The sequence below is a fragment of the Harpegnathos saltator genome, unplaced genomic scaffold (genome assembly GCF_003227715.2).
Source record: "Harpegnathos saltator strain DR-91 unplaced genomic scaffold, Hsal_v8.6 scaffold59, whole genome shotgun sequence".
Taxonomy (NCBI): Eukaryota; Metazoa; Arthropoda; class Insecta; order Hymenoptera; family Formicidae; genus Harpegnathos; species Harpegnathos saltator.
The window spans coordinates 725,688-733,827 of record NW_020230415.1 but is presented as its reverse complement, the minus strand read 5'-3'; the positions used below and the strand labels follow the sequence as shown (position 1 = coordinate 733,827).

The following is an 8,140-nucleotide window of genomic DNA, read 5'->3' as shown; positions in this document are numbered from 1 at the left end:
CAGCTACAAAGCAAACAAAGCTTGAAAGATCGGCAAAAAAGTTTTGGCATCAGCTTTTTGGGATGCCAAAGGGATTTTGTTAATTGACTATCCGGAAAAAGGTAAAACAATTAACTCTGAATATTATTGTAACCTCTTGGATCAATTGAACGCAAAAATTCGTGAGAAAAGATCTGGTTTACAGCACACAAACAAATAATTTTTTCACCAAGACAACGCACCTGCTCACAAAAGTGTTTTGTCAATGTCTAAATTCAATGAATTGAAGTACAAATTGCTTGATCATTCACCGTATTCGCCAGATTTGGCATCCAGCGATTTCTATCTGTTCCGAAACCTGAAACAATTCCTCCGTGGAAAGCATTTTTTGTCGAATGAAGAAGCTATAGCAGCCGTAGAGGCATATTTTGCAGACCTTCCAGAAACATACTTCCGCGATGGAATAAAATTATTGGAGAGCCATTGGGCCAAGTGTATTGAAGTTAATGGAGATTATATTGAAGAATAAAATCATTTTTAGAATTTGGTATTCTTTATTTCAGTTTCGCTCCGCGAACTTTTCACATAACTTGTATATGTATATATACAATAATACACATATACTGTACATATGTATAAAATGTATATGATATACTATGTACTATATAAAATGAATAAAGTGAAATGTTACAAATCCTAACTAAAAATTTGACAAATATTTTCTCTTTCAGTAAAATATACAAACAGTTTTAAGATTTTTTTACTATAATAATATGCTTCAAAAATTAAAAAGTGACATAAATAAAGTGCTTATAGAGATTCTTAAACTGTTTTTCATAAATCAGATAAAATTTACCATATACAGGGTGTTTGATAGCTGATCATGCAGACGAAAGTTGGAGATAGATTGGGTGTAGCCGAGAAGAAAAGTCATGTACCATAATGTCAAATTGTCAATAGTTATCGAGTTATTAATTAAAACATATGAGCCAACGAGCGCGTAGAAAGCGGAGGGTGACCGCAGTAAGCACGTAGACATTTGATACAGGCGGAGTCAGTGAGTGACGGTAGGCGAGCGCGCGCGGCGAGGGGTAACGTAAACAACAAGAGGCGAACGCGCGCGACAAAGAGCGAGCGAGCGCGAATGACGAGGAGCAAGCGAGCGCAAGCGACAAAAGGCGAGCGAACGCGACGAAGAGCGAGAGAGCGCGAACGACGAGGAGCGAGCGAGCTATAAGGAAAAAGCTATAAAAAAAAAGCTCGCTCGCTCCTCGTCGCGCGCGATTGCCTACCGTCACTCACTGACTCCGCCTGTATCAAATGTCTACGTGTTTACTGCGGCCGCCCTCCGCTCTCTACGCGCTCGTTGGCTCACATGTTTTAATTAATAACTCGGTAACTATTGCCAATTTGACATTATGGTACATGACTTTTCTTCTCGATTATACCCAATCTATCTCCAACTTTCGTCTGCATGATCAGCTATCAAACACCCTGTATATGTAAAAGCCTGCAATTACTTTCCCAATTCTGTTGCGTGAGCATCACAAATTATAGATCTGATTTGAACTTTAAATAATTTTTGACCTATTTGAATGCCAAAATCTAATAATATATTATCAAGTCCTTTTATAAATTCTTCTAGATAAAGATAAATGGGTTCTGGCTTTCCTTTACCTGTGAACAAACCTACAACGAATGGTTTATATAATGATATGAAGGTCAACGATCTGCAAAGAATAGGCCAGACGCCTATATTACTTTTAAACAAAGGTAAGCCATCAAAATTAAAATTTAAATCAATAGCTTTCGAAAATAATGTTTTCTAGTAAACGATTTAGTTCATTGCATATGCCAAAATAAATAAATTTTCCATTATGTAAGTCAATTGATCTTGTAATCTTTGGAGAATGTAATAGAAATCTTCCTGTTAGTGAAATATCAGAATAATAAACTTTGAGTATTGATAATAACTCATCTAATGCTGATAATGTAATGTTATGTGCTAAAGCCCAATATTTCAACTTATTTTGTAAGTTATTTTGTAGTGCTTCATTATTCGAAAAATCTTCAGTAATATCTGACTCTTCAAGGATTTCAGGTATAATATCATGCAATCTAATCAGACCTTTCTAATATACCAGATATGGACTGATTCTGTATTATAATTATTGTAACGCTGCTGAATATTTGATGCATGCTTTAAATCTGAGTTCAAACTTATTTTCTGATCCAAATCACAATTTTCATCCGAATTTATATAAGCATTAATTGAATGTGATATAGATTACTGTAAAACATCTAAGTTAGAATTAATTATCCTCTCTCGCTCTTTCTGATTCCGCTTGCATTCTTCCAATAAAACTTCCACATACCTTTTATATTTCTTTTTGTTTGCCTCTTACTAAGGAATTTAGTTTCTCTCTTTCTGTGCTCATTGTTTTTGAATTGTTCAACTTTCTCTCTCTCCATCTCCCTCTCCCTCTCCCTCTCCCTCAACCTCTCCCTCAACCTCTCCCTCAACCTCTCCCTCAACCTCTCCCTCTCCCTCTCCCTCTCCCTCTCCCTCTCCCTCTCCCTCTCCCTCTCCCTCTCTCTCTCTCTCTCTCTCTCTCTCTCTCTCTCTCTCTCTCTCTCGCTCTGTCTGTCTGTCTGTCTGTCTGTCTATCTGTCTATCTGTGGTGATACTACGTAATTTTAAAGACATAGAAGGACGTAAGCAAGGAAAAGAAAATAGATAAGACAGGAAAGTTGATGCTTATAATAATTCGTACTACCTAATAGCTTTTCTATGTCAGATCGGGAATCTTCGGTCATAGATGATTGTGTTATACTATCTTTAATGTTTTAGCTAAAACCGTTCGGCAACGGATAAAATAGTATAGTGATTTTTATGAAATTACTAAATATTATTTGGCTGTTTTGATATTTTTTTCCATTATGGATTAAATTAATGTGTACTGACAGCTAATATAACCTCACTTAATAATATTCATAAGATTTTTTGTCATCTTTACCCTGTAAGTATACATTTTATTTATATATCTTATTATTAATAAGAATATTTATTGCCGCGCCAGGTGGTTGAACGACCGTGACGCAGGATGCCAAAACACCCTTGTCAGAAGGATCGGAGTTAGAGATGCTAGTAGACTCGGATCTCGTGCGGCCTTTTCGGGTCGTAAATCCGAACCGAGAAACCCGAGCAACGCTCGTACGAAATAGATCGACAAGCGCTAATGTGAAACGACCTCCGTCGTTTCAGAAGGCCTGTCCTTTCGGACTCAACGGCCAGCAAGATGCAACGGTTAAAAGAACTGTGGCAAAGCACACGAAAGTGCTGAGCCCTGTCACGCTGGAGGCGACTGAGTCGTTCCTGGGCGAATAGCCGATGTCCTGCGGACGCTTGGAACGAGAGCTCAAAGTTCTCAAAGAAGCGATCACGTCACTTGTCAAATCGCCAAGATCCTTGACGGATACTTGGAAAGAGAGAGTTCGCAAACTTCAAAGGAGACGGTCACGCCGCTCCTGATAGCCAAGGTCCTCGTCGGACGCTTGGAAAGAGAGAGTTCACCCGTTCCATACGGAGGCGACCAAAGCCCGCTCCTGAAGCATGGCAACGCAGAGAACTCAAATCTAAACTGTCGATTCTAACCGTAAAGCCTCAACCCAGCAGGGTATATTAGTACCGCAGTCAACTCAGCAGAGTGTAGAGTGCGTTGGTTTGAATCTCGACTAAGCACTAAAACTGCTCTAGGAAAGCCTAGAGAGAACGTCGGTAAAGACGGGCGCTACAAGTCGCACAGACCAGACACCAGGGATTGCCACAATGGGCGTTGGGCCATGCGAAGGCACGCTGCTCGCAATCGCGCTCGGTTATATCATCCGGGCGGCCGATTCTTAGCTGCGAGCAGCGGAATCAGTGCGTCATGTAGCTGCCGCGAACGGCACTAGTGGCTACGCGCAGAGCGTCGGCGGGAGCGCCGCGTGCTCGCCTGCGAGAAATCAACGGGAGCCAGGCCGTCCGCCACGCGGCCGCGCCTCGATGACAGTAATGCTGCAGCTTGTAGCAACGTGATGTTATATCATTGCCTGCGCATTTCCAAACAATATTAATAAGAATATTAATAATTATAATAAATTAATTTATTATCTTATTTCTAATAACCTCTCTCTCTCTCTCTCTCTCTCTCTCTCTCTCTCTCTCTCTCTCTCTCTCTCTCTCTCTCTCTCTCTCTCAGTTAGCGAATATTAAACAATCTTCAACCAAAAAGGATTTATTAGAAAAGAAATTAATATTTGTAAAAGGAGAGAGACAAAGAGATAAACCAATGGATGCAATAATGAGAATTTTATTAAATTTATTAAATTTATTAAATGGGAGAAGAAATAGAAGAAGAAGAAAAAGAAAATTTACGATTAGAACGCATATTTTTAAGAGATTGAAGCAATCCATTTGATTAACATAAATCTCCTGGGGACGTCCGGAGGATATAGGACGTCTCCAGGACATCCCTTGGATGTTTTCTGAACATATTTGCTATCAGGGATGTACGGTGCAGTTACGGTAAAATATTAAATAAAACCTTTATTTTCATAAATAAATAATGATACTTATAAATAATAACATATATTAATAAGATTTTAATATCATTTTCATATTTTATTTCATTATTGATTAAAATATAAGAAATGGAACAAATACAAGGTGGTTCAAATATGATTTTAAGTTAATTAAGTAATTTTGCGTGCGTGCGTGCGTGCGTGCGTGCATGCGTGCGATGAGATATATTTTTCTTTATAGTTTTTTCCTTATAGCTCGCTCGCTCCTCGTCGTTCGCGCTCGCTCACTCTTCGTCGCGAGCGCTCGCCTCTTGTCGTTTACGTTGCCCCTCGCCGCGCGCGCTCGCCTATCATCCCTCGCTGACTCCGCCTGTATCAAATGTCTACGTGCTTACTGCGGCCGCCCTCCGCTCTCTACGCGCTCGTTGGCTCAAATGTTTTAATTAATAACTCAGTAACTATTGCCAATTTGACATTATGGTGCATGACTTTTCTTCTCGGCTACACCCAATCTATCTCCAACTTTCGTCTGCATGATCAGTTATCAAACACCCTGTATATATTCAATATAATATAAAATATTTACCCATAATTTCTTTTGAATTCATATGAATTGTCACTCACTTTACCGCTCATTAATAACATTAGCAAGAACATAGACACCCTAAAACTAGAGAATGTACACACGTCATTATACAGGGTTTGTCAAAAGTGTGGAAACCCTTAAATAATTTTTGCAAAAATGGAAATATCAAAAAACGGTAAAACACGTGTTTTGATTTTTCAAAAAAGCTACCCTATGACATGAATACCGATCATTCCCCATACCCTGGTACACGAGGTAAAAGAGGGGTTGAAAATTTTAAATTGGACTAAGGGTCGAGTTAGGGCTCATTTGAAATGTCTTTTCATAACAAACACACCCTTAAAATTTTAAGTCGCTACGACCTCCCATTAAAAATGGCGGCCGTTCAAATTTCGAAATTTCATGCACTTACAAAGGAACTGTCGGGGGCGTCCCTCACCGATTTGAATGGGCATTGGATATGTTGTAGAAGATCAAAAAATATTAGACACGTATTTTTCTATATGTGCTTATCTCGAGGTTTAGGGGTTGAAATCATCCCTTGAAGGAAACGGATTTTTTTCGTTTTCATCAAATATCTTCTAGAATATGAGAGATATGAAAACATTGTAAGTGCAATAGTTTTACAGTATTTGATGCTCCTTGCACCTGTCAATTCAAATTTTTCATGATATCAAATTTACCCTCCCCGCTCCCCCCTCCACCTATTATTTCCGCAAATTTCCAAAATTTTGTAAGAACAAAAATTAAAGAACATTGAATTCCGAATCCAACCATATATAATAATGTTACTTTCCGAGGTACGAATTTTTCGAAAAATAGATGGAAATTTTCGTGTATACCTTATGCACAGCGCCTACCTCACTAATATACGCGAGTGAGTCCCAGATGCGCACAGGATAAAACGGACACAGCAGATTGAATGAAACAGACGCAGTGACAAACGGACACAGTAAGAAAAGGACACAGTAAGAAACGGACACAGTGACAACCGGACACAGTAACAAACGGACACAGTAGGAAATGGACACATGGTGGCTGCAATCGGACACAGTGACAATCGGACACAGTAGGAAACGGACACACGGTGGTTGCAATCGAACACAGTAAAAAATGGACACAGTATTAAACGGACACAGTAGGAAACGAACATACCGTGGTTGCAATCGGACACAGTAAGAAACGGACACAGTAACAAACGGACACAGTAGGAAACGGACACACGGTGGTTGCAATCGGACACAGTGAGAAACGGACACAATAAGAAACGGACACAGTGAGAATCGGACACAGAAAAATGGACACAACATGAAACAGACACAGCAGGAAACGGACACACTGTGGTTGCAATCGGAGACAGTAAGAAGCGGACACAGGAAGAAACGAACACAATGACAATCGGACACAGTGACAAACGGACACAGTAGGAAACGGACACAATAGGAAACGAGGTGCGAAAAAAGTGGAGAAAAAGTAAAATCTGATCGTACGTGCATTATTTATGTGTATTACTGCTGAATCAACTTATCTTTTCATACTGTGCGGTCACTTCTGCACTTGTGCAAATTGTTCTAGTTAAATCATGCAAGATAGTGATGATGTTAAAACTTGTTCAATTTGCAAAGCACAAATTTCATCGGTGTACAAAATATATATGCCATAAACATGTCTTACTTTTATTTGAAGTGTATAAAAATATTTAGAATTGTCAGCATCTTTTTTAATACATATTCTTTATGACGTTTATCCCACACATATTCTAAGACAGTCGATTTGTTGCCAATATAACAGTATTATATATGTTAAGCATTACGTACTGAAATGTGTTGTAGACTAAGGCTGTATGCAAGATTAGGTTGAAAGTATTTACTGCTAATTTCTCACAATACTTTAAGGTGAATTATATAAAAATTACTTATGTGCTAATATTCAAAGTTATTTTCTTTAATAATATGTATTATAAACATTTCCGAAACAATGTGTGTTGCATAATTACATAACAATTACATAACAAGCCAATAAAAGAACAGTAGGAAGCGCGCATACTAAAATATAACGTATATATTTAAATATATATGGTTATTTTTATCTGCAACGACTGCAAGGTTGACGTGCTTTCCGTTTTCGTGTAATCTGGAACATTATGTAAATGTTTCAATGTGTAAATATTATATCTGTCGATAATGAGTAACGTTTCAATGTATACTTACTTTTGATGGAATAGTGTTTTTAATAAACGCTAATAGTTGCTGACTATTCTTAATTTTCGCAGTCTTGACGTGTGAGCTTTATTAGAGTAATCCTAGGTTCTAATACATTTATTGGGATATCTTTGGGATCTATAGTAACTTGTATTTTTTCTTCAAAATTTTTTCCAGTATTGTCTATCAAAGATATATTTGGAATATTTTCGTTTCCTGAAAAGTGATGAGGCAAGTTAATAAGAATGTAAGTCAGACATACATAATACAGTTAATACTAACTTTGCATATTTATATGTTGTTCATAACAAACAGTTTCAGGTAGTCCGACAAAAAATTCCTCTTCATAATTTGTCATTTTCATTTTGCAAAGATATGTCTAATACATTTTCCTTCTCTAGAGCATGATAAAGATAGTTATCTTCTTAAAAAAAATTATTAGTAAAATATAAAAATTATTGTTAATACTAACCTTGCATATGTACGTGTTCTTGATGTAGAATGTTTCTAGATATTCCGATAAATATTCGCAAAAATTGTTCAATGGGTAACCTTGAAAAATATTTTAATATAACGTTATATATATATATATATATGTGTGTGTGCTTGTGTGTTCAACTAATGTTAGAGAATAATTCTTTTTTGACGGGGCCTAATATTCAAGCCTTCGAACGACAAAATATCTCGAAAACAATCAGTTTTTGAAAAAAATGTTTCAGGCAAAAGGTTTAGAATGATCTATTTACTGATCTTATCAATTTGACCTTGGCTAGCGTCAACAAGGTCAGGGCAAAGTCACCTTGAACTTTTC

The 8,140-nt window shown here is 37.5% G+C and overlaps 1 long non-coding RNA gene across 1 annotated transcript; it reads right to left on the bottom strand.

Annotated features, from left to right (window-relative positions):
• Positions 1–7,495: 7,495 nt before the first annotated feature.
• Positions 7,496–7,883, bottom strand: LOC112589739 (uncharacterized). The gene is made up of 3 exons (XR_003113749.1): positions 7,802–7,883; positions 7,612–7,726; positions 7,496–7,545 (listed from the first exon to the last, which is right to left on the bottom strand). It is a non-coding gene; the product is annotated as an uncharacterized LOC112589739 (long non-coding RNA).
• Positions 7,884–8,140: the final 257 nt, after the last annotated feature.